Below are 20,690 nucleotides of genomic sequence, written 5' to 3'. Positions count from 1 at the left end.
TGTGGGTGTGTCTGTCTTCTGTGTTTTCAACCTTTTCTTGTTTTTGCAGGTACAACTTTGATTGTTTTGCTTGTAGTCAATGTGTCTCATGTACAGCTGCTTTGTAACAATGAAAATTGTAAAAGCGCTATATAAATAAAGTTGAGTTGAGAGTTGAGTTGAGTACGTGTGTGCGTGTGTGTGTGTGTGTGTGTGTGTTGTGTGTGTGTGTGCGTGCGCATCCGTGTGTGTGTGTGTGTCTCTATGTCTATGTGTGTTAGTACGTGTGCATATTGTGTGTGTGGAGTGTTTTGTATGTGGGTGTGTCTGTCTTCTGTGTTTTCAACCTTTTCTTGTTTTTGCCGGTACAACTTTAATTATTTTGCTTGTAGTCAATGTGTCTCATGTGCAGCTGCTTTGTAACAATGAAAATTGTAAAAGCGCTATATAAATAAAGTTGAGTTGAGTTGAGAGTTGTATATATAAGACACAGACAGTTAGTCAGATAAATGCGGAACAGGTGTGTTTTGAGCTGTTTTTTGAAAGTTGTGAAGGATGCTGCAGTTCGTGTGGAGGCTGGCAGTTTACCCAATGACACGCATATTATACAGGTTGGTTTTAAATTATGGCTTTGTTTTACACACAGTTTTATGTAATGCCAATAACCAATAACTGTCTATGCCTTGTGTCTAAACAAAAAAAGATTGTTGTTCATGCTCTCCTTTGCTTACTGCAGCTTTAATCCTCCAGTAGCATGGCCTTGAGAACTAACGCTACTGTTTAGCGTGCTGACAAAATGTTGATATGCTCTCCTACTTGTAAGTCGCTTTGGATAAAAGCGTGTGCCGCATGAGTAAATGTAAATGTAATGCACAGTGGTTTGTATCTCACTAAAGATCCATGGAGGTGTTTTAAGGGGCCGTTCATATTTTGCGTGTTACTTGTATAAACTTGTTTGGCAGACGCTGGAAACATCATATTACCATTCATTTGCCGCTCTGATTCCACTCGCAATGCACAAAACAATGCAGGCTCACTCTTGCTCAAATTCAAGGTTAAATTACCAACGTTATCATCTTTACATGTGTTTGTAATCGGTTAAAGCGCATGCGCAGGGTTCAGTACCCTGGTGCGCACCTGAGTTCGCGTGACAGCTTTAACATGAACCATTTTTCATGCAAACCGTGCCCAGTTCCAAAAGCAACTGAAAGCCACATAAGGGAAGCCTGACCACCTTAATCCGCCCCTGATCACCAGAACCCACCTGAACACATTTATCATGAAGAAACAAAGACAAAAGAAAAACAGCAGGACTCGTGTGAGTGTTTAGATGATTCACAGTCAGTTCCTTCAACACTAAATATCAGACAACATCCCATAGTCCTCCAGATCTCTTCATAGCTGGACGAGCTTCAGTTCAGATGCTCAAATGAAGTTCTGCATTCATCATGTAAAAGTCAACATTCAAATATTGATGAATCAAATAATCAACAACAGTTTAAATCTGTGATCTCTCAGCATTAATCTCAATAGAAAAGCAACTTGCATTAGTAACACACACACGAACTGAAGAGCTACTCAAATAATCTCCTTCTACAGAGCTGCATCTTCAGATTAACCAAGTAAACACATCAACTCACTCACTAAATATACAGTTACATGTTCTTTTTTCCAGACAATCATACAATTACAATGTAAAATGTTTATAATACAAGAACATTTACACTAAAAAACGCAGAGGTTAAATCTACACGTAATTCTATTGAGTTGTTCTAAATTGACTGTCAACTCGTGTTATGAAGTCCACAGCCATGCAAACATGTCAAACAGAATGACTTTCTTACTGTTTCCTTGAAGAAGCTGAAGTATCTGTGAGAAGAATGTGGATTGAAACTACTGCATGACCTCATTTTACACAAGTTAATATATCTCCTTTCAAACCAATTTGAACTTCATCATATTCAGCCATTCAAGGAGACTGAGAAATCACCAGTTTAAGAAACATTACAAATACTCTTCAAATAACTTATTGAATACACATCTGTCTGTCTTTCACAATTCACAAATGTTTTATTAATAGAAGAAATGATTTAACACCAATGATCAGAAACCTGATGCAAAACACAAACACACACAGACCTGCACATGCACACACACACACGCGCGCGCGCGCACACACTTCTGCACAACACTCTTTCTCTCTCTTCGTGTGTGTGTGTGTGGGAAGGGTAAACCCTACGGTATGGGGACAAAATGTCCCCACAAAGATGTCAATATCCAAAACCCTTGTCCTTGTGAGGACATTTTTTGTACCCATGAGGAAACAAGCTTATAAATCATACAGAATGAACTTTTGTGAAAATGTAAAAGAGCAGACAGTTGTGTGTGATTGTTAGGGTTAGGGGGAGGGAATATGAGATACAGTTTGTACAGTATAAAAACCATTGCGTCTAAAAACATAGAAACCCAACATGTGTGTGTGTGTGTGTGTGTGTGTGTGTGTGTGTGTGTGTGTGTGTGTGTGTGTGTGTGTGCTGTGCGTGTGTGTGTGTGTGCGTGCGTGCGTGCGTGCGTGCGTGTGTGTGAGTGTGGGCACAGAATTGAGAAATGAGTTGACCTCACGCAGATGGCAGTGTGACAAGCGCATATAGAATCATCTGTTCATCTGGACGAATATGCAGATTCAGTGTCACATTATTCGCTGTATTAGTTCCGAGTGTTTGTGACAAACTGAAGATCTGTTTGCTCCACACAGTTTCAAGAGCGCAGAGAGGTCAGACACATCTAACTGCACAATAATGCATTATATACTTTATATTCTTACTTCATATCCAAAACTGGTGTTGTTTCCAGCAACTCTAAAACAAAATATTGCTCTTGTTTGGGCTAGAATAAGACTTTTGTTTTATTTTATCCATGGGATGCTGATCAGTATGGGAGGCAAATCCTGCCAAATTTAAATAAATAAATTAAACGATGAAAATGAAAATGAAAACCAGATTAGCAATTTCATTATACACAACTGCATGCACAATATGTGCCAAAATGAAAAATAAAATGAAATTATTTTATTTTCATTTTCATTTTTACACTGACAATGCGTTGTCCTTGTCAAATTGAAAAAGAAAATACAATTGGTGATTTGACATTTCATTTTCACTAAAATCTCGAGGCAAGACTGCCAATATGAAAATGAAAAGGCAAATGTAAAAAGTAAATTGTAAAAACATTTTTTACAAAGGTTTTATTAATGTTCACGCAATAATACTGACACAATTCAAATTAAAATGTAAACTTTGATTTTCATTTGATTTTATTTTCTCTTTTATTTCATTTTCGTTTTCATTTTCTTTTTCTTGTTCATGGTCATGCAAATTACATGTTAATTAGTGGGTGTGGACGAGCGGCTGCATTACTGGGAACGCCCACAAAAAACGTCATATCCGTTTATTCGAACGAACGTGTGTAGACCTTGTTGTCAGGCGCTTGGCCTTAGCGCTTTGTAATGATGACGATGACTGTGCCTGGTGCAATACCGAAAGTTGTTGTGTGGTGCTCTGCATCTCTGATAAGTTAACAGACGAACAAACTAAAGCATTGGAGAGCCCATATCTCTAGCGTGCCCTGAAACATGCCGGAGCGCGATTGTCCCCACTCCGCCGCTGACCTGCGCTCACACTGTACATTACCATCCGCACCCGAGCACGCTATCATCATTACACTGTGACTGCTTTTAAGAACACATAAACAAAGCGATCTTTCTCAGCACAATAGAATCCACGTAATGTTCGGTTTGAGGTTGATAAGGTGTGTTTAACCTCAGACCAATTCGCTTATGGTATCACAAGAGCGGCTCATATGTGTTTAAATCAGCCCCGCGTACTTCATTCATTATGATTATGAGCCAATCGTTATACGAAGCGCTGCACTATGTTATGAATGCATGTTTTAAATGATGCGCCTGTTTAAATTCCTTGAAGTTCAGCTGTCATACCAAAAAACATCTAATACCTACAACACTTATAAGTGCAGGCCTGTGTCACCGCGCCATGGGACAAAAAAAACCATTCGAATGAATTAATAGTGCTGTGCGTATTAGATGTTTTTTGGTATAAAATAATAATTATAAAATAATTTCATTTTATTTTTCATTTTGGCACATATTGTGCATGCAGTTGTGTATAATGAAATTGCTAATCTGGTTTTCATTTTCATCGTTTAATTTATTTATTTAAATTTGGCAGGATTTGCCTCCCATAGATCAGATGGCGAAAAGTGTGCGAAGTCAGTTTGCAAAGGATCGTGGCCGATCTATAGTGTCCTGCAGACATGCGCGCAAACACACACAGATCACTCTTCTCTTTCTCATTTATTATCTACTATGATCATTTCTGAGAAGATTCTTGAACTAGGTGAACAACATCAGTTTACTGTGGTAATGTATAACACGATAGAGCCGAGGGAGGACGGCAGTGGCGTATCCAGGGGTGGAAAAGATGATTGGCCGACGGTGTGCCCCCAACCCTCTATTGCCTGCCAGGCTGTTGTTGATCACAAATTCAAACATAACGTGCGCTAGACGGATGTGTTTGGCCGTTCTTGCACGGCTGAACAGCAGCTGACTGTGTTTCCTTCGCGTGCAGCAACCTGATGTATTTATAATATACAGCCTAGTTTTAACCCAGATAACACAGGTACATCTGTGAGACGTCTGCTAAAGATCTGGAGATCTGGAAAACATCTGCTGTGTAAAAACATCTGCTAAACATCTTAGAAAGAGCTGTTGTACATCCGTTCTAAATCATAAACGTCTTCCAGACATCTTCTAGAGGTCTATATGACGTCTGACAGCAGACGTCTCAGAGATGAGCAAACAGCATCTGCCAGATGTCTTGCAGATGAAAATGCAGACATCAAATAGATGTCTGCCAGATGTACGTGTGCTTTCAGGGCACGCTTCTCATTTAGATATGAAATCTATCAATCGCAAATGTTGTTGAAATTGTATGCAGCAGAAAACAGTTTTAGGTCTCCGCCTTGTAAACGATGTCTAACTAATGTCATTAACCTGGCAAGGTCCAAGTCCTTCACAAGCGGCAAGAATGCTTATATTTTCAAAAACCTGCAGCTCAGGCAAACAAAAGAGCGTTCGTCTGCTCAGACCCTGACGTGGAGCTATAAGCACTTTTCCACATCAAAGAGGTTGTCGTGGATTTTTGCGCACACACACTTTTATAATCAAATATGTTCGCACATTGTATAAATGAGGGCCAGATTTAAGTAATCTGCGTAGATTTTGTGAATGCAAATACTCAACACACTCATTATTGGCACAGCATCTGCGCATGACTTGAACATTCCTGTCACTGCGCTACAAACAGCGGTGTGCCGCTTCAGTCACGGACCGCCCGAGAAACGCAGCTCCGCGTCTGGGACATCTCAAGCAAACACAAACAGTTCATACGGTGTTTTATTTCTGTAAGACCGGTCTTATGTTTTGGCAGTAGTTGTGAAGCATTGATTTGTGTAAAGTTTATATAACTTTTTTGCGAATTGCCCAGGATGCAAAATGACTTTCTTACAGTATTGAAGTTGGTCACACTTCAGTATAGGGGCGATTCTCGCTATTAACAAACCATTAACTACGACTTTTTCCTCAATAAACTCTTCATTTGTTGCTTATGAATAGTTAGTAAGGTAGTTGTTAGGTTTAGGTATTGGGTAGGATTAGGGATGTAGAGTATGGTCATGCAGAATATGTGCTTTATAAGTACTAATAAACAGCCAATATGCCAATCGTTGGCATGCTAATAACAACTAGTTAACAGCGAGAATTGCCCCCATACTGAAGTGTTACCTTAAAGTTAATACAAATTGTATTTTGACTGTTCCCATTTACAACAGTAAATAAATGCCATTAAAAGTTATCACTGTTTATTCCTTATTTTAAAGCTTACTGGACTATAATGATATGTACATTTAAATACAAAACATGATTGGCTCCTCTGTTTTAATTGCGGCCCCACTTGTGCCCCGCTGTGAAAAAACTCCTACAATCGGCCCTGGAGAACGGGGTCAAAACTAAAAGAAAAGCTCATGCGTTTGTTTCATTTTACCAGATGAAGCTCAGTGCGGTTCTCAAATAAACCACTTTTCTCTCTTTTTTTCAGACATTTGTAGTCTCTGTAAAAGTTTGACTTTATTTCTGAATCCAGACACATGAATATCAGTGAAGCATAACACATAACTTATAAACTTTATCTCACTATAAAACTATATATACAGTCTATATACAGTATATATATACTGTATTTTTTTTACTATATTTTTAGACATACAGATTGTTTTTACAGAAATTGGATCACAGTATATTTGTCTGAACATCACGTGATTCTAAATGACCTTGACTAAGAACATCAAACACACACACAAACATTATATAATGTCTCCATCTGAATAGCGCTTTGATATTTCTCTCTGAACTTTCTGTACGCAGAACATTTCAATGAAGAAGAGCCGTAAGAATTTACGCTGGTAATAAAACTACATGCTGGTGCTTTGACTCATGAATCTCTCACTAAATATGTTTTGTGTTCAAATACAAAGTGATGAATTTTCATTTATCATTTCATCTACAGCTAAACCTGCTGGCAAACACACATTAACAGCCTCCTTTGTAAAAGCAGTGAAGAGAAAAAAACATTATAAGATCAATGAATCAAAGTGACAGAGAGCATCTCCAATGACAGCCATTCAAAAACATCCTGTATTCAGATTAAGCCGTCATGTGACATTTACGGTTTAGGGGATTGGTCTTCAAAAACATCAACAAGTTAGCAACTACGTCACGCATACACTTCAAACTCGAAAATCTGAACAAACCCCCGTGAGAGCTCGCGTCTGTGTTTGGGTAGTTGACAAATGAACTGTAAATGTGTCCTGTAGTGTAACAGCATAAAATCTCTCTTATGCTAAGTATTTTATATTATATATATAAATAATAATATAATATAAAAAACTTTGTTCTCTAAATGCATGCTGTGTCACACCATAGGACATATGTATGGTTTATTTTTCAGTTTTACCGGTTTACTTTCCTGACATAGAAAAACAAAATTTGCACTGATTCACAATATTTAACACAAACTAAACATAAAGCACTTTTGAGAGATAAATGAGGTTCACTTACATGAGATGAAGATGCTCATCACAGGCTCACTGTTCAATTCAATTTTATTTATACTGTATAGTGCTTTTCACAATCTTCATTGTTGCAAAGCAGCTTTACATGCAATATAATTAAACAAATATTATAAATAATAATAGTACTACTTGAGGGAACAAATTTCAAGACAGTATATTGCATTAACATACATGATATTATTGCACGTTTTTCTCTATCCAATGTGATGAAACTTAACTGAAATAAATGCTGTCGGATTGTCAGAAAATACTGTCAATTATTCAATTGAAGTATATTATTTAATTTAGGTATGTTGTTATTTTAATTTAACATTATATTGTTATCAGGAGCGGAAACCTAAAATTACAATACACCAGAACAATTTTCAATAATACCAAAACATGGAGAAAGAAAATATTTGTTCAAGTTAAGGTATGTTAATGCGCATGTAAATTGTTAAATGTAAATTGTTTATATTTATGGATTAAGCAAAATCAGCAGTCTCCCGGTAAGTAAGCCAGTCGCAATGGTGGCAATGGTGGCAATGTTGCCATATGTACCATAATTATCGTATTTGTACCATCATTTAGACCTCTGTACGATGTACGATCAATGTTGAAAAAAATTGCATAATGTACAATCATTCCAGAATTTTGTGAGACTTCAAATGATGGTCGTTGTAATTATATGGCTTCTATCCTCGTTGATCTAGCTGTGGATTCTACGTCTGCCGTCATGTTTGTACGAAGAACGTGAATGTGCAGTTACGCATGCCTCACACTACGTCTTCTCGGGCAATCATCGTGAAAAACGACCCTCTCTCACGAGCACAAGTTAACGGTCCCGCTGCAACTGCGCTTAGGTCAGTCCTGAAGGAAGGTGAAGAAAGAGGAAAGTCAAAGAAGAAGGCCGAGTCTCTAGAGCAGCCTAAACGTAAGCACAGACAGAAAACATACAAAAGTTTTTTGTCTTCAATTATTTTTGTAATGACAATGGCTGATTTGTAGTGAAACTCATCAAAGCTAAATGATGTTAGTTGTATGTCTGTGTAGATATTTCTCATGCAAGTTGTTGGTGCTGATGTTTTTGCTGTTTGCTGTAAGGGGAGCTAATTCACGGCTATAAGACTCTGTGTCAGTTGTAACAACATTCAAACATGTTAGAACCAACCCCAAGCACATGTAGTTTAGTTCGCCGCGCTGCACTGTAAAAAATGATTTGTTGTTTTTTGTTGTTTCAACTAAAAAAAATAAGTTACCTGGTTGCCTTAAAATTTTAAGTTAGTGCAACTTAAAAATATTAGTCAACACAACAAGTTTGCAACAAATTCATTAAGTGAACTAATATTTTTAAGTTGAACTAACTTAAAATTTTAAGGCAACCAGGTAACTTATTTTTTAGGTTGAAACAACAAAAAACAACAAATCATTTTTTTACAGTGTGGCTATCATAACGTTACATCTCACCTCAGGGTATGTTAAACCTAGCCCAGACTATGGGGTGAATTGTAACATTTCACTCCTCGTGTTTGCGTTAGTTTTCTGTTTGTGCTGCAAAGATAACAGCTGTGTCATTTAATGCACTGGCTTTTTTGACATTTTTAATGCACTGGCTTAAAAGAACTCCAAGATGATCACGTGTGGAGAGACGTGAGAACATTAGTGACACACTAAAATGTATTTCAGAAATGTACAAGAGACCGTTCCTACATTTTGTTTCTTTGTGTTAGGGTTAGGTTTAAGTGAAGTGTAGCCAAGTATTCAATGTTTAGAATTCGTGCTCTGTATTTCACCCATTCAAATGCGCACACACACACAGCAGTGGCAGGGGTGGGACTTAAGGTGTGTTGCTCAAGATGACAGTGATGTTCATTCACTCCTGCCAGTACAGAAACTCAAACCCACAAGCGACAGATTACAAATCCAACTCTCTAATCATTAAGTCACAACTGCCCCAGAAGACACACGATGGAACAAAAGTTCTAGTTCATTTCAACCAAACACTGACTGTAAAGGTTTTGATTTTACTCTTCACATGAACAGGACAACTAAAAATGAGAGTGAACCTTCTCATGTTTGCTCAATGGGCACATTATGTACTTATTAGTTGATCACATGAACCATCTCTTCTGTTCCAAATCCCTGACATCTGCTCGCCTCTAACCCTCCGTAAACCCTCGGCCTGGAGAGACCGCGAGGCTTTGGCAGAGACGTGTGCCGTCCGGAGGGCCTTCCAGTAACACGGTCACATCTATGAGCCCATCGACTGTGCCATCTGCAGCCTCTCAAAAAAAAACACTGAATTCCTGCAAGCAACGTCATTTTACATCATTAATAAAGATATAGACGCCATGAGACAATATCATCAAAAGTAGCCCTTTTCTTAAGTAAAATATGAAGTATTCTTTAAACTTCAGTCGTTTACTGAAACTTCAGCTCAAATGAGAAACAGAACTTTTAGCAACATCACAAAATATTGTTTACACGGAGCATCTGACCTGATCTTATTTGCTGATACAAGGACAGGTGAAGCGGATGTTTGGTCCGGAAGGCCATCTGTTGCAGGAATGTCATCATCACACATGCACAAAGAGAGCAGAAATGATATAATACTGTAACACAACAGAAGTGTGAAGGTGAATAAACACTGTAGCTGTGTCCCAAATGATCTACTTTACACGACATACCATAGTGGGTTAATTTTAGAAGGGCTGCACGATAATTTATCGCGATACCACTAAATCCTATTGTAATCAAGCTGGCTGCGATATGCAATGTGTCCATATTTGTTTTAATGCGTAGCTTGTAGGAGCGTAACGGTTCTCGGTAAATAATTGAACCGCACGGTTCTCCACCAACGGCTCGGCACGCGGCTCATCTTAAATCTGACGACGCATTTATAATATGGTTCGTTAAAAATTATAATGCATAAAACAGACTGACAAAGTTCAGCTAATGTATGTTTGTCGATGGATACACATTTAATACCTACAACAAATCAAATAACGTAGACACATTTCAATAGGATTGACGTATGCTGTAATATGAGCAGTCATTTCTGCTTTCATCACCCGGGTGTTGTGAGCGCGCGAGTGCAGGTGAGACCTGAACAGCACATGTTGCTGTTTAAACTACACTCATTCAAGTCTTGCCAATTTAAACATTTAAGTGCCAGATGATGCACAAGAAAACTCGCTTGCACGCTGTGAGAAGATCTGAAGTGCGCATAAGGAAAGTCTCAGACATGGCGCAAATATTGAGTTGTCTTTGAAGCGCTTAAACGGACAAATTCACACACGAAGTAGGTCAACATGCCCCTCTTGTCCAGTATCTTAACAAACAGTAGTTATGTCTTAAGTGAACGGACGAAAAACAACGCATGTGTACAGTATCAGTGTACAGGATGTGTTTCATTCCTCTTAAAGCGACAGCAGCATATTCCTGCTGTCTGTTCAAAGTCAAGGAAATCACTCACTGCTTGTGACTCAACAGCTTATGATTCGTCTTTATTTCATTTGCACATATGCAATGTTATGTTTTATTTGATTACTTTAATCCATTTCTACCTTAAAAGGTATATATACAGTATCTTATTTCATTTTCTGCTCTGTTGTTTTATTGGTGCTGTTACTTGTAGCTTGATTATTTGTTCTTATTTTTATTTGTCAGTAGTAGAGCTGCAACAACTAATCGATAAAATCGATAATAATCAATAATGAAATTGTCAACGAATTTCATTATCGATTAGTTGGTCTGTGACGTTTACTTTTTACTGTACTTCACTATATTTGAATGACAAATATCTCACTTTTCATGGCACAAAAAAATATTTCCTTGGCCGACCCTCCCCTCGCTCCCACGTTTGGGAGACACTATTGTCAGTTGCTTCTAATATGACACACCTGAATCAACTCACCAGGTGTGTTAATTATGGAAACATTCACAACATTTTGGGAGAAGGCTAATGAGTTCAGTTGTGTATACTTTTCCCATATCTGATTTACTTATTATAAGCAAAAGATGTAATTACATTTTTACCCAATTAATCGATTAATCGAAAAATAATCGTCAAACTAATCAATTATCAAAATAATCGTTAGTTGCAGCCCTAGTCAGTAGTCCCTTTTCCCTGAACATAGCACAAATCGAACCGAACCGAAACCGTGACCCTAAAACCGTGACACAGACCGAACCGTGAGTAACTTGAACCGTTACACCCCTAGTAGCTTGTCCGTGAAGCACGGCTCTGGGATCAGTAGGAAATGCTGCTCGATCTTAAAGCAGTGCGAGTTTGAGTCGCTTATAAAGTGCATTTGAAAAAGCAACACCCGTCAAACATGATCATTATAAATATACTTTATTATCATAAAAATACCTGATGAGGCTTGAGGAACAGTGATGAAAAGATGTCCATAGGCATTGCCTAGATTCTAGAACGTGTTATGGTCTTCTTCTGCAGTGCGTATTTGGAGTTTCCACACGAGAGTGCCCTCTGGCTTTCGGATGCAGCAGCATTTTCCCATATTTCACTCAAAAGCTGTGCATAAATCACCTGATATTTATTGTCGGTTTATCGTGACAGCCCTAGGTAGAATCGTCCCAAATGTATAAAACCATCCTTAATGGTTTTATACTAATCAGAAGTTTATGTTTAAGTTTATTTTTAAAAAATGTGTGACACTGACTATATTCTCATTCAGACAAATAAAACATGTAAAAGCCTTCAATCACATAAAACAACAGAGAGCCAGACAGAGAAAGAGAGATTAAAACTAGACTCTCCCTTCAGCCTTTTATTCTAGTCTCCTGTCAGGAGCTCAAGGTGAAAATGACATGAACGCATTATTTGTTGAACAGATGCTTCTTTATTTAAAGTCACTAACAAACGAGAGAGCATTTAACATTTTGTCTATGTGTCAATGACGATGTTGAGCTTTAGTCTATACTGTAAAAAGTATCTCATCTTCATTTTTTAGTTGACTCAGTCTTTTCAATAGGCATTTGTACAATTTACAAAATTTAAACTGAGCCGTCTGAAATAAATGATATGCAACAAGTAATTCTGAGCTGGAGAGGACTGGATTCTTTTAAAGTGCAAACAGCGTTGTCGCTACCCAATCCGTCCCGGAAACATGATTTGTTCCGCGCATGCGCGACACTGACGCCACTTCCGGTTAATCCAGTTTTCACGACAGTCGACTCGATCCGTTCAGGGGTTGCTTGATTTGTACTGCGCATGTGCAAATCGAGCAACCCACTTTAAAAGAATCACGACACTTGTCCTGCGGATGTGCTCGATATCTGGTGATATGTGATAGCAGTATGGATTCTTTTGCATTTGATGAACAATTTAAATATTATCTCTTAAAAGGAGAAATTCCTGACAGCCCTACAGAGCGTCGGAAGATAAAACGGGCGTCTGCGAATGAGACCCTCAAAGGTAACTAAATACCGAGAAACTGTCTAACGTTACACAATATGTCATGTGCTTAATTTATACGTTAACTGTACATTACCTGTTCAGATCTCTCTCGTACTTCGGTGCCCTGCTGAATAAAAATAGATTTGATAACAGAACCATTAGCTTTCTACAATTAAAACCATTACAAAGTTCCTGTTTTGTATTGTTTTGGGGATTATTCAGATATCTGCCACAGTACATAGACCATAGTTTCCATCCCAACCAAAACCATTTCTATTATAACCATTAAATCCAATAGAATTGCTTATTTTTTTCAGCAGGGTATTAATATCATATTAGTGATCATATAGTGATAAAAGTGATCATAAATATAGTTTAATCTGAGTCAGATATTAATATGATTTATTTTTCTTTACTTTGAACTGCAACCTTTCCTCTTTAAACCGATGACAGACTCTTCTACACGGTACATACGGCTAGTTGTCCTGTCAGAGGAAGAGAAAACATCTGATTTTACAGAGTGCCACAATAACCCAGGACCTGTCAATCACAGCGGTGTCAGAGTCACTCAAAACAGGGTTATTGCTGGCTACTATTGGTCCACAATAATCAACGATGTGAAAGAATGGGTCATATACTACAGATGTGGTACTTTACTTTTAATTGATACTTTTTCCTATTTTTTAAAGTATCTGTACTTAAGAACTTTTGCCACCTCAGGTTGTTAGGTACCTTCTTGATTTAGAAGTTATTTTTAGTTTATTGTTCTCACCAACCTAGACATTTTTGTGTTGCTCTTAGGTGAGATCTTGTCACTGCTGCCAGCTGCATGACCCCATCAAACTGTTGTGCCAGTCTTGCATTCCATTAAGGTACTGCTTACAATATTTGTGCATACTCATGAGACTAACAAGCTAGTCTCAAGCTTGTGTACAGTTTTACCAGCATTTGACTGATGCTAATGTTGTCCCATGCAGGTAAAAGAAGCTTGGGAGGTGCTCGGTTTACATTGATTGAACCACTACCAGAAACAAGTATGTCCGTACCATGACTGACCTGTACACCAAGTGGGTGATTTCAGAACCCATGCAGTCTAAAGCCCTATTTGCACGGGATTAGTATTATCTGGGGACCTCTGGTCATTTGTAATAATCGCAGAGATTGTCTGTGATCTTAATCCCGTGCGAAATGCCCATGTCTGTAATTTGTCAAGTAAAAATTTCCCCACAAATTACCTACCATATTTTGAGGAACACCGAGGTGCTGTGATAATATTAGTCCAGTGCGAATCGGCATCTCTGCGATTTGAAATTTTGAACAAGATTTGGCGGGATCGTATCTCATTTTTTCAAGGTTTCTGTGCGCCTTTTCAGTCATCTTACGCAAAGAATGGAAGCTGCGTTGGAGTGTTTTCACAGTATTTTGGGTGCTGGGTTATGTCGCTACATACCAGACAACAATAATATTGGCAGAGAGAAAATATTCACTGTAAAAAAACATGACAGGATCAGAAGAGCGAAACAAAAAAGAAGGAATATATGGAGATGGATGACATGCGGTAAGGAACATTCTTCTGTTTACATACAACTACACCTACAACGACAAGACTTTCAAGTAGGGCTGTCAACGGTAACGCGTTAACGCATGCGATTAATTATTTCAAATTAACGCGTGAAAAATATTTAACGCAATTAATGCAGCATCAGGTTGTTTTGACATCCTTTGTCTAGCATTACATTATGTAATCACGCTCTTTTTCGCGTGATTTGAAACAGTTTCTTTGACATGTTCAATGAAGATAGACAGCTTCTAAACTGTGGGACGCGGCAAAACGCAACGCGAGGTCCAGTCTGGTGTGTACAGTAACGGGCTAAAGGCTGCTTCGGTGAATCTCTGTCAGACAGCGCATCCGTGTTAAGTTCTCTTTCGTGAGTTTATTCGAGTAAATTTGAGTAAAATCACAGAGTTCACTTATCCAGTGCGAATGCGCAACATGATCACAGACAATCTCTGCAATTATTGCAAATGACCAGAGGTCCCCAGATAATACTAATCCCGTGCGAACAGGGCTCAAGACTAGGGATGTAACGATTCACCGTGAGCCGGTTGAAAATCGGTTATAATGAGTGACGATTCAAATCGGTTGAGGTGTGAACTGAATCGCAATACATTTTTTGAACAGCAGGGGCCGCTATTTTCACTGCAAACCTAAACGTGGACATGCTGATATTTCTTAAATGCAAAAAAATCCAAGAAAAGCACAGACAGTATTAGTTTGTTTATATTAAAGAGACTTTTTCTATTATTAATTTGTTATAAAATCGCAGTTTACTTTTGTTATTTGAAATAAAACATTATTTTATTATGCAAAGAAACGTAAGCATTTAAGAAATAATGCAAGGGAAGTTGTTCATTTCTAATTTGTTTCAACTCATTTTTTAAAAATAAATCGTGAGTAAATCGTGAATAAATCGCATCGTGAGATCAGAATCGTGAATCGCATCGCATCGTGAGCTGAGTGAATCGTTACATCCCTAGACCGAGCCAAAGCTGAACAATGCATATTTTAAACCTGGCAGCTTTCACAAGGATGTAACCGATCTGCCTTTAATTTCAGATTCGTAAATGCTTGCCTCAAGATTGTAGAAGACTGCACGACAACATTTACTGTGTACTATTGTGGCCCGGTTTCACAGACAAGGCTTAGTTTACGCTAGGATCTAGGCCTTAGTTAATTATCTGCATGCTGATGGTAAGAATGTTTACATTTGTCAGAGCTGTTAGATAATAAAAGCATAACTCTTACAGTGTTATTTGTGTTTCACAGTATGCACCTGCACATTGTGTCCATTAACATTCACAGAGGTAAGCTGGATTTTCACACAAGAAAACATATGCCATCAAACTACTGTGTGTGCGTTCGTGTATGTGTGTGTTTTAGGAGGAGGTTCCATTGATTTGCCAGTGGTGGTGCATTCAACAAGTGTATGATAGACTATCCAGCCAAGATAATAATATTACATCTGTAAAGTCACTGTTGGTAAAGTGAGAACATATTAGTGACTGTTGAAACTGCCATTTGGGGTTTCATTCGCGCACACACAGCCAATCTAACGTTGTTTTTAAACGCATCATTTGTTTTTTTCATGTCACAGACACCCGATGGTAGTCAACTTAGTGTTGTCACGGTACCAAAATTTCAGTATTCGGTACCAATACCAGTAAAATTCCACGGTTCTCGGTACCAATTTCGGTACCAAAGCAAAACACAAGTACATGCTAATTGAAACACAATTTTATTAATAAAGCTCATTGTTAATATAAATGTATAGAAAGCAATGCCATTTTGTATACATGAAGTATAAGTTAATTGTTGCTGAAACTGTTGTGTGCTCACTGGGGTCTTTCATGCTGATGAATATCCTCCTCAGTCTGCTGCTGTATAAGACAAATAGAATAAACTTCAGTAAGTCAACTGACTGAACAAACATGCATATGCAATATTAAAGCAAACCTCAGTTTTTATACTGCATTTACACAAGATTACTTGCATTAAGGTAACTGTATATTAAAATAATAAATGCAACAGATATATTTTTCTTTAGTTTAAATGTGGCTTTTTAAACCTAATAGAGTTATCTATCCAAGACATACACATTGCTAGTCATGCAGTTAGTATGATAGTTTTCTAGCACATAGATTGAGGCCTAAATAAAATACTAGGTACTGTAAACCCCACCCTGTCCTCCCATTAATTTTACTCCATTACAGTTATAAAAGCATTAAATGGTTAATAAGGACACTTGACTGGATTAGCATTGGCGCTAACAAATTAACACGCAAACAGGGATGTTTATTTTGACGTAACCTTTAACTTAACATATGCTACAACATTCATAATGCAAACGCGAACATAATTTGAAACTTACCGCTTGAACTTGTTAACTTAAATCCGGATGTTTCCTCCTTTCACAATAAAACTCTGTTCGTTTTCTTCGTGATATGACTTTAATCTGAAGTATTTCTGTGCGCGTCTCTTGTGGATCGGAGCCGCGCTTATCCGCTCATCACGTCTTGTTGCGTCTATAAAAAGTTTCCGACTAACAACCTGTCAGACAGAGCATCAGTACCCGGTTGACCCGGTACGTCGGTACTACCGGGTCTTGTGAAAATGAGGTACCGACAACTTTTTTATTTTTAGGTACCGACTTGGACCCGAAGTACCGGTACTTTTGACAACACTAGTCCAAACCATTGCAGTCTATCTGTCCTTCCGGTTTTCTTCCCACCTTTTCGATTTCAACATGGCAGCGGAGTGAAATCTATTGCATGTATGCTGAATATGTGCCTATATACATGCATGCACATATACATACATGAATACAAACTTGTGTCTTTACTTTACCAGGTGCAGCAGCCAGCCATTGTCAGAGACCTACATTCAGAGTACCACGTCACAGAGACTTATTCCATGGGGAGGTGACAGAGCCTGTATTTTTGCGGATGCACAGGGACGATCAACAAAATGTCATCAGAAAGGTCCTGAGGGGTCCAAGGCGAAGGATGACTTTTTGTTTGTATTTCAGTATCAAGAAGACATGGAAACATTTTTTGGCATATTGTATTGATAAACATGGCCTAAAGGTGAATGCCATGTTCCTCAATCAGCAATTTAAGTAGATGAGTGAGTGAGGGAGGGAGGGCGGGAGGGAGGGAATGAATGACTAAAGAAAAGAAGGAACAAATGTATAAATAAATAAATTCAATGAATTCATATTCAATTTCTCCAGCGTGGCATGTCCCGCTGTTCTCTTGGGTGCGGTGTCGTCATCGAGGATGGGGACAAGCACGATGTCTGTGTCAGGTGTTTGGGGGTCCAACACGCTGAGACAGCCTTCGTGGACTCATCTTGCCCGCACTGCGGGCAGATGGTCATAGAGACGTTGCGGTCACTGGTGGCTGTTTTCTCCCGAGAATCAGCCACCACCTCGCATGCTTCCCGGGCTGTGACGAGGATGGCTAAGGCCATTCCGTTCACCAAGGCGAGCGGCGAGGGTGATATGGAGATTTCTGCGAGCGCTAATCCGTCAGCCAAGTGCTCGCGGACCGCTCGCACCCCGTCTCGCTCGCCTCGTTGCTCCCCAGCTGGCGGTGCCACACCGTCAGCGTCCTCCTTCACGCAGTCGGACATGATGCATGATGAGGATGAGATGTCCATCGCAGCATCGGAGAGCGAATTGCTGGCATCCGATCCCGACGACTCTCTGCAGCTCCCTCCTAGGGGGGGTTGAGCTCAGGAGGAGGCGGATGTCGAGATGTCGGCTATGCTTTCCCGGGCCGCCGTGTGCATTGGGTTAGAGTGTACTCCGGTGCCTCTCCCCCAGCGCTCACGGTTGGATACGTGGTTCTTGGGCTCTGAGCGCGACTCCAAGCCGCGCCCAACCCCGGTTCCATTTTTCCCGGAGGTGCATGAGGAACTGGCGAAGACGTGGAACGCCCCCTTTTCGGCGCGTACACGTCAAACCGGTTCCGTCGCTCTCTCTTCCCTCGATGGTGGGGCGGCTAGGGGTTACGTCGACGTGCCCGAGGTGGAACGTGCAGTCGCGGTGCACCTGTGCCCGCAGGCGGCGTCCACCTGGAGAGGTCGACCGAAACTCCCGTCCAAGGCATGTAGGACTTCGGCATCGCTGGTGTCGAAGGCCTACACTGCCGCGGGCCAAGCTGCCTCCTCTCTCCACGCCATGGCCATCCTGCAGGTCCATCAGGCCAAGGCGTTGAAAGAGATCCACGAGGGTAAGACCGACCCGGGGTTAATGCAGGAACTCCGCACCGCCACCGACCTCGCTCTAAGGGCGACCAAGGTGACCGCGCGGGCCCTGGGTCGGGCGATGTCCACCATGGTGGTCCAGGAGAGGCATCTCTGGCTCAACCTTGCGCAGATGAGCGACGCCGAGAAAGTCCGCTTTCTCGACGCGCCCATTGCGCAGGGTGGGCTGTTTGGTGACACTGTCGAGGACTTCGCTCAGCAGTTCTCGACGGTGAAGAAGCAGACGGAGGCGATTAGCCATATTCTTCCCCGCCGAGACTCGGCCGCCCGTAGGCCTTCGAGTTCCCGTGCGGCCTCTGCTTCCCAGCAGCCCCGGCCCCCTTCGAAGCCAGCTCCGGTTCCAGCGCTCCCTACCCAGGCGGCACCCCGGAAAAGGGCGTCGAAGGGGAGACCACCACCCCGTCAGCAACCTTCGAGGAAGAAGCGACCCTGACGGGAAGACCCCAGGGAGGTTAACACCATCGGGCCCGTTTCCAGCCATGTCATCGCTGGACGGTCGATCCCGGCCGATCCCACGGGGGCCTAGCGCCCACTTTTTCACAAAAAGAGTTTCCTATCTCCCTGGGTGTTCTTCACAGCCGCTCTCACCCTCTGTCAGACGGTGTTCGGCCACTCGACGTTGCGTCTTGGCGAGGCGCAACATCGAATGTATTTTGCAGCCCTCAGCACTCTCAAATCGACGGTGCGGGGACCTGCATCGCCAGGCAGGCAAACCAGCAGAGCCAGTCTTCTTCCCGGGGGCCCCCCGGCGAGAGACCCGCACTGCCAGCCATCGAACCACCCCCCGGGGGGTCGATGAAGCAGATCGTTCCCTTAGTCCCCCTGTCACGGTCCCTGGGAGCTTGGCTCGAGCTTCCCACACCGTCACGGTGGCTGAGAAGGACGATCCGTCTCGGCTACGCGATCCAGTTCGCCAGAAACCCGCCCAAGTTTCGGGGCATCCTCGTCACCTCGGTCAGAGGCCGGGATGCTCCCGTACTACGGAGCGAGGTCGCCACCCTTCTGGCGAAGGGTGCGATCGAGTCCGTCCCCTTAGCCGAGATGTCCAAGGGGTTTTACAGCCCTTACTTCATCGTCCCCAAAAAAGGCGGGGGGGTGCGCCCCATCCTAGATCTGCGTACCCTGAACAGACACCTGCACAAGCTGCCGTTCAGGATGCTCACGCAGAAGCGCATCCTGGCATCCGTCAGATGTCAGGATTGGTTCATGGCAATCGACCTGAAGGACGCTTACTTTCATGTCTCGATTCTCCCTCGTCATCGCCCGTTCCTACGGTTCGCTTTCGAGGGTCGGGCATATCAGTACAGAGTCCTCCCCTTCGGTCTGTCTCTGTCTCCACGAGTCTTTACGAAGATCGTGGAGGCCGCCCTCTCTCCCCTCAGGGGGAGAGGTGTGCGGGTACTCAACTATCTCGACGACTGGCTTATCTTGGCTCACTCGCGAGATCTGTTGTGTGCACACAGGGACCTGGTGCTCCGGCACCTAGATCGATTGGGACTACAGGTCAACCGAGAGAAGAGCATGCTCTCCCCTGTGCAGAGCATCCTCTATCTTGGTATGGAACTCAACTCTGTCACCATGACAGCGCGACTGTCCGCAGTACGCGCCCAGTCGGTGTTGAACTGCCTGGATCATTTCACGCAGTCGGCGGTTCCCCTGAAACTATTTCAGAGGCTCCTGGGACACATGGCATCCTCGGCGGCGGTGATACCCCTCGGGTTGATGCACATGAGGCCGCTTCAACACTGGCTCCTGAGTCGAGTTCCTTGGGGAGCGTGGCACACCGGCAGCAGGCAGATGGTGATTACGCCTCGCTGCCGACGCACCCTAACCCCGTGGTCTTCCATGGCCTTCCTTCGGGCAGGGGTACCCCTAGGGCAGGTTACGAGGCATGTCGTGGTGACAACAGACGCCTCCCTGCAGGGTTGGGGTGCAGTGTGCAACGGGCACGCAGTGTCGGGGCTTTGGACGGGCCCCCGCCTGCGCTGGCATATCAATTGCCTAGAGTTGTGGGCTGTGCTACTTGCATTGAAGAGGCTGCTGCCTCTCGTGCAGGGCAAGCACGTGCTGGTCCGGTCGGACAGCACTACTGCAGTAGCGTATATCAATCGTCAGGGTGGCGTTCGCTCACTGCAGTTAACACGACTTGCCCGACGCCTCCTCCGGTGGAGTCAGCAGGTGATCCGCTCCCTGCGTGCCACGTATATCCCAGGCGACCTGAACCAGACAGCCGACGCGCTCTCTCGTCAGTCTACGCCTCGCGGAGAGTGGCGACTCCAC

The 20,690-nt window shown here is 41.9% G+C and overlaps 1 protein-coding gene and 1 long non-coding RNA gene across 2 annotated transcripts in view; both read left to right on the top strand.

Annotated features, from left to right (window-relative positions):
* Nucleotides 1–12,373: 12,373 nt before the first annotated feature.
* Nucleotides 12,374–13,674, top strand: LOC130571537 (uncharacterized). Its single transcript, XR_008965102.1, has 4 exons — nucleotides 12,374–12,601; nucleotides 13,037–13,231; nucleotides 13,385–13,455; nucleotides 13,561–13,674. It is a non-coding gene; the product is annotated as an uncharacterized LOC130571537 (long non-coding RNA).
* A 2,621-nt stretch (nucleotides 13,675–16,295) lies between these two features.
* Nucleotides 16,296–20,690, top strand: part of LOC130571126 (uncharacterized) — a 155,984-nt gene continuing 151,589 nt past the window's right edge. Inside the window, exon 1 of the mRNA XM_057361895.1 lies at nucleotides 16,296–16,827. The gene's annotated coding sequence lies outside the window, so the exon portion shown is untranslated. The remainder of the gene's footprint in view (nucleotides 16,828–20,690) is intronic.

Source organism: Triplophysa rosa, linkage group LG20, assembly GCF_024868665.1.
Source record: "Triplophysa rosa linkage group LG20, Trosa_1v2, whole genome shotgun sequence".
In the NCBI taxonomy this organism is placed as follows: domain Eukaryota; kingdom Metazoa; phylum Chordata; class Actinopteri; order Cypriniformes; family Nemacheilidae; genus Triplophysa; species Triplophysa rosa.
This window is presented reverse-complemented; position numbering and strand designations above follow the sequence as displayed.